This window comes from Arachis ipaensis, chromosome B9 (assembly GCF_059453495.1).
Source record: "Arachis ipaensis isolate K30076 ecotype BB chromosome B9, ASM5945349v1, whole genome shotgun sequence".
Classification (NCBI taxonomy): domain Eukaryota; kingdom Viridiplantae; phylum Streptophyta; class Magnoliopsida; order Fabales; family Fabaceae; genus Arachis; species Arachis ipaensis.
Genome location: NC_142444.1, coordinates 129,640,870 through 129,647,580, shown reverse-complemented (window position 1 = coordinate 129,647,580; position 6,711 = coordinate 129,640,870). Strand labels below are relative to the sequence as shown.

At 39.8% G+C, this 6,711-nt stretch overlaps 1 non-coding gene across 1 annotated transcript; it reads left to right on the top strand.

Moving 5' to 3' along the window:
* Positions 1-5,567: 5,567 nt before the first annotated feature.
* LOC148546297 (small nucleolar RNA R71) lies at positions 5,568-5,671 on the top strand. The gene has a single exon (XR_015900764.1). It is a non-coding gene; the product is annotated as a small nucleolar RNA R71 (small nucleolar RNA).
* The last annotated feature ends 1,040 nt before the right edge of the window (positions 5,672-6,711 follow it).

The window sequence follows — 6,711 nt, the reverse complement described above, 5'->3', positions numbered from 1 at the left end:
CCATCCAAACCCCAATCCAATTCACTGTGAGAAAGCTTCTCTAGCATGAATCCTCCATTCCTTTCCCAAGGTTCCGAAGGATTCCAATTATGGGTAGCCAAGGTTCCGAAGGATTCCAATTATGGGTAGTTTCTTTCCCAAGACAACTACCCAATGGAATTAGATCGAGAAGCTTTCTAACAAAATTCAAGAGAAAAGATTGAAGAAGAAGATAAACTATTATTGATTCATTGAATTACAATAGAGCTCCCTAACCCAATGAAAGGGGGTTTAGTGAGTCATAGCTCTGAATTCAATTACAAAGATATGAAAACTAGCAAAATGAAAAGGTAAAAGTCCTTCCTAACTTAAATTCTATCCTATTTATACACTTTCTATATTGAGCTTCTGTTGTGTTTCTTGGGCTTTGAGGCCTCTCCCTGCTTTCCTTTTGCTTTGGGTTTATGATCCATAATCTTGATGAGGCTGCTGATCCAAATTCTGTAACATTCATTGAGCCAACTTAGTGATAATCAAGTAATGACACATGACTCAACAAATTGAAATTCCAGACTCATCAATCCTTCAGGCCCAATCCATAAACCATGATATTCAATTGGGTTTCATACCAGAATAAGTTTAAGTTAATGTTTGTGCTCAAATGCTAACTTAAACTGCAATATTTTTGGCCCAGAAACCTTTTCTAATAGTGGCGTTTAAGTTGCAGTTTAAGCTTAAACTGCAGCTTAAACGCCAGACACTTCCAGTGATGCCTTTTGTGGAAGCACGTTTAAGCTTCAGTTTAAGGTTAAACTGAAGCTTAAACGTGGAAATGGAAGAAGGCAGCCCTGGAGGGTTACTTAGTCGAACACGTTTAAGCTTCAGTTTAAGGTTAAACTGAAGCTTAAACGTGGAGATAGGAAAGGCAGCCCTGGAGGTCGAACACGTTTAAGCTCCAGTTTAAGGTTAAACTGGAGCTTAAACGTGGAAATAGAGAAAGCCATCCTAGAGGTCGAACACGTTTAAGATCCAGTTTAAGGTTAAACTGGAGCTTAAACGTGGAAGTAGAGAAAGGTAGCCCTGGAGGTGTCGAACACGTTTAAGCTCCAGTTTAAGGTTAAACTGGAGCTTAAACGTGGAAATGGAGAAAGCAACCCTGGAGGAGAAACTTGGTCGAACACGTTTAAGCTCCAGTTTAAGGTTAAACTGGAGCTTAAACGTGGAAATGGCTCCCTGGTGCCTTTCTTACTTCTGGCGTTTAACCTCCAGTTTAAGGTTAAACTGGAGGTTAAACGTGGAAATGCCCCCTTGGTGCCTTTCTCACTTCTGGCGTTTAACCTCCAGTTTAAGGTTAAACTGGAGGTTAAACGTGGAAATGCTTCCTGATTGGAATTCTCATTCTGGCGTTTAACCTCCAGTTTAAGGTTAAACTGGAGGTTAAACTTCAATTCCAGCATTTCTTAACCTTCATGATTCTGGCGTTTAAGCTCCAGTTTAGGCTTAAACTGGAACTTAAACTCCACATGTGATATTCAAGCTTCCTTTATTGATTTTGTTGCTTCCTTGCTTAGCCTCTTCTTCCCTGAAATCATCCAAACAATTGCATTAAAGTCTTGCAAAATTTCATGAGAAATCTTCCATTCATAGCATTCAAGTAATATAACTAAAAACTCATGGAATTTGCATCAAAATCTTCATGTTTGAAGGATTTAAGACAAGTATGACTATTTGGCCCAAATGATTACTTAAGGCTCAAGAAAATGCATAAAACAACTAAAACTAACAAAAAAAATGCTAGTGAAACTAGCCTAAGATGCCTTGGCATCACAACACCAAACTTAATACTTGCTTGTCCCTAAGCAAGTCCTGAGTTATTTGAGAAGAAAGCATGAAACAGAAAGTAATGACATTGGCTATATTAGTAAACACTTGAAGTTCATCAGAAGGGTTTTATGCAGAAAGTTGCAGCATCACTTTTTCATTCTTATCAGGTAAGATTATCACTTTTTCATTGCATTCATCAAACACTGCTATGGCCTCTTGTTATTCTTATGTCCTTGGCACTTTTCTCTTCTTTGTTTTTCTTTTCTTTTTCTTTGAGCTCCTTTGCTCCTTGTTTGCTTAGTGTCACGTGTTGCACACGCCTTTGGCATTTTCTTTTTCTTATCAGTGCACTACACATATCCACTGCAGGCATTTTAGTTCACATTTCTTCTTGAGACATTGGTGCCCAGCACCTCTTTGTGTGACTAAATGTTTTGTATTTAGGTTGCTCTTGATAATGGACTTTTGGTTGATAATCCCGGGTTAGTTAACCCAAGTTACCAAGTGTTGAAACACTCCTCAGAACCTATTCGTCCAAGCATATCCTTAATACATAAACACCACAGGCATTTGTCTCAGAAGTTCAAACCATTGGTGCCTAGCTTATTTTCTCAATTTTTTTTGCTTTTTGGTTGCCCTTTTTCAGTGGCTTTTTCTTCTTCTTTTTCTTTCTTTTTCGTGGCCAAAGACATTTATTCATCAAGATCCATAGACAGTTTTCAATTTCTACACAAAAGATGATAATTCTACACTCTATTTCCAGTGATCTGACTAAACAATCAAGCATGCATACCACCACTTAATTCTACTTGATTTGTCACTAATTGAGCCAAGTTACTTTTGTTCAAACTTTTCTTTTATTTTAGGAAACAGAACAAGCATGGCAAGCACTTGTTTAAGAAGGTGAAGTTATATCCAAACATCTAGGCATTCACTTTATTCAAAGCAATAAACAGACAAATATACTAAAAACTTCACATTCCAGAAAGATTCAACATTTACATTTTAAACCAGAACAAGCATACTTTTGTTTGCCCTTTTTAAAGAATTATCAAGGAACAATACCACCTTGTGAAATTCCTTGTTTTCTCTTTGTTGCCAGGAAACAATTTGATTTCTCCTTCTTCTCCTAATTGTTGCTTCATGCTTTAAGATCCTTGTTTCCTTTCCTGCAAAGAGTGATGAAGTTGCTTGCTTCTCAAGCACTTGAGTGGTTAGCTCAACTATGTGTGGGTAAGTATCTGAGTCTTAAGTTGGTGTGTGAACACCAAACTTAGTCTCCCACTTACTTCTCTGTTCTTTGGATCCTTGAGTTCTCTTTGGAATGAAGTTGCTGCTAAGGGTTTTAAGCATTTCTGTGACTGCTTAGAATGGTTGTTCCTTTCATATAATTCAAAGGTTGTTGTGTTCAGTTGATCTTTATGGTGGAACACCAACTTAGAGTCACACATTCCCCTTTGAATTATTGATCCACGAATTCATTGTTTGGTGTGAAACACCAAACTTAATTCTTTGCAATGCACAGAAACTACTTCACCCTTTTTATTGAAACAAATAAAAGAAACAGCAAAAGGGTATTACCTCAGGTTGGGTTGCCTCCCAACAAGCGCTTCTTTAACGTCACTAGCTTGACGGTTGTCCCTTGTTAGGGTGGATTGTAGTGCTTGATGTCTTCTCCTCTCACTATGAAAACGTCCCCATTTGATTCCTTCATGACTTCTAAATGTTCCATAGAAAGAACTTTCCTGATTGTGAACACTTGAGGGAGCTGGGAAGGAATGGTTTTGAGGCCAGGTGGAATTGGCAGATAATGACTTGATATCACTTCATCTCCCGGAGAGAAACCTTCAGTGGGAATTTTCTTGTTTCTCCACCCTCTTGGCAATTTCTTTACAATTCTTCCCTTTCTCTTGAAGCTTTCTTCATTGACCCTTATGTCAGGAGGATCCTTCTGATCTGTTTCTATTGATTCTTGTGGCTTTAACTCTTGCAATTCTTGTTTGCTTTCCAAGGACTGTTTCAGAATTTCAGCTGCTGGATTGCTTTCCTCCAAACACGGATGGCTACTCTCATCCTTAGGTTTTTCATGTTCTGGTTCAGGCTCAGATGCAGGTTTGAAAACATTGAAAATGAGCTGTTCATCATGTATTCTCAAAATTAGCTCTCCTTGTTCTACATCTATGAGTGCTCTAGCAGTGGCTAGAAATGGCCTTCCCAGAATGATGGGGTGTAGGTAATTTTCTTCCATGTCCAAAATGACAAAGTCTGTGGGGAAGAAATAATTTCCCACTTTCACCAGCACATTCTCAACTACCCCCTCAGCTTGCTTCTGAGTTTTGTCAGCCAGTTGTATGATTACATCAGTGGATCTCACCTCATTCAGTTGTAGCCTCTTCATAAGAGTCAGAGGCATCACATTTATGCTAGCTCCTAGATCACAGAATCCTCTGTCAATTTTTGTTTCCCCTATGATGCAGGGGATATGAAAACTTCCTGGGTCTGTTTTCTTAGAGATTATATCCTTTTTGATGAGGGCACTGCATTCTTTGTTCATTATTACAGTTTGTCCTCCCTTCAAAACTCTTTTCTTGCTCAGCAATTCCTTTAAATACTTGATATGTGTAGGCATCTGCTGGAGAATCTCAAGAAAGGGAATATTGATATGGAGAGACTTAAATGTCTCTAAAAACCTTGAATAGGTTTTCCCTTTTTCACCTCCTCCTAACCTCTGAGGAAATGGTGCTTTTGGTTGGTATATTTCCAGCATGCTTTTTTGCAGTTCCTTGGCTTGCTCAGTTTCACTTTCCTGCTTAGCTTCTTCCACACCTTCCTTCAAGATTTCTGGCTCCTGCTCTGAGGGTCTGATTCCTTCTTCTTCTGAGACTTCCTTCAATATGGTGATGGCCTTGCATTCTTCCTATCTCACTCTCTTTTGTTCCCCTTTAGGATTCTTTTCTGTGTCACTAGGGAACACTGCAGTTGATTTGGGGGCCTGTTGAGATAGCTCTCCTACTTGAGACTCCATCCTCTTGAGTTTTTCACCATGGTTTCTTAAGGTAGCTCTCACATCATCCCTGAAGCTTTTCAACTCAATTATGTCCTGACCCATGTGTGCCAGCATTCCTTCTATCCGGTTTAATTGATCTTGAAATTGTTGGTTCGGATTAGGTTGGGTAGGTTGATTATTTTGGCCTTGATATGATGGTTGTGAGTAAGTGTTTTGTGTGGCTTGGTATGATCTTTGGTTGGAATTTTGGTATGTGGAATTGTTATGTTGGTTGTGGTTGTAAGGTTTGTGGTTTTGTGGTTGGGTTTGTTGGTTCCCCCACCCAAAGTTTGGGTGGTTTTTCCATCCTGGGTTGTAAGTGTTGGAATGTGGATCATATGATTGCCTTTGTTGGTTTCCCACATAGTTGGCCTCTTCCCAATCACCTCCTTCAATGCTTACTTCCTCTTGATCTTGTGTGTGTATTGCAGCCACTTGCTTTGTTTCTAATTGCCTGGTAAGCTCTGCTAGTTGCTTGGCAAACACCTTGTTTTGGGCTAAAATTGTATCAACATGGTTCAGCTCCATGACTCCCTTAGTGTTGTGTCTCTCTGAAGCATAGTAGTACTCATTCTCAGCCACTGTCTCGATCACTTCAATGGCTTCTTCCACAGTCTTTTTCCTGTTCAATGAACCTCCTGATGAATGGTCTACAGCCTTCCTTGATTCATAAGAAAGTCCATCATAGAAAATATGCAATTGCACCCAGTCATGGAACATGTCTGGTGGGCATTTCCTTGTCAAATCCTTGAACCTCTCCCATGCCTCGTAGAGAGTTTCACCATCTTGTTGTCTAAAAGTCTGAACCTCAGATCGAAGCCTATTGACCTTTTGTGGGGGGTAGAAACGTGCCAGAAACTTGCTTTCCACCTCATCCCAGGTTGTTAGGCTCCCCCTTGGGAATGATTCCAGCCACTTAGCTGCCTTGTCCCTAAGTGAAAATGGGAACAAAAGCAGTTTATAGGCATCTTCCTGGACTCCATTGGACTTCACAGTGTCGCAAATTCTCAGGAATTTTGTGAGATGTTGGTTTGGATCTTCATTAGCACTCCCACCAAATGAACAATGATTCTCCACAAGTGATATTAGCTGTGGTTTGAGTTCAAAATTGTTGGCCTGAATGGGTGGTTTCTGAATGCTGCTACCACAATTCCCAGAGGTTGGGTTTATGTATGAACTAAGAACCCTCCTCTCAGGAATGGCATTGTTTCCATCAGCTCTCTCATGGTTGTGTACTTCTCTATCCATGTTGAGATCTAAAGCTTCCTCAAAATTGTCCTCAGATTCTCCTTCAGATTCTTCTTCTCCCAGTACTCTCTTTCCTCTTGCTTCCCTTCTAAGTCTATGAAGGGTCCTCTCTGGTTCGGTATATGGAGGAGTTGATGTCTCTCCTCTCCTACCTGTCATACAAGAACACAGCACAGGCAATAAACAAGTGAAATACTCTTGGTTAATGGAAGAGAATGGTTAGAGCAGTTGAGGAATTAATTCAAACAGTTAGTGAGTCAGTGAGTTAGTTGCTTGAATTTAAAGGCATAAAGAAAGAAAGCATGTAACAGAGTGCAGAAATTAAAATTCAACAAGTAACTTGAACTGAATTAACAAAGCAAGAAAAATGCTCAATCTAGTTAACTTCCAATTTGAGAATTGTCAATCGAAAACCAATCCCCGGCAACGGCGCCATAAACTTGATGTTGCATAAACTAGTTATGCTACGATTTAGGAAATTGCACGATCGGCAAAATTCCTTCCGGCAAGTGCACCGGTTATCGTCAAGTAAAAACTCACAATAGAGTGAGGTCGAATCCCACAAGGATTGGTTGAGTGAGCAATTCGGATTAGAAGTATGTTCTAGTTGAGCG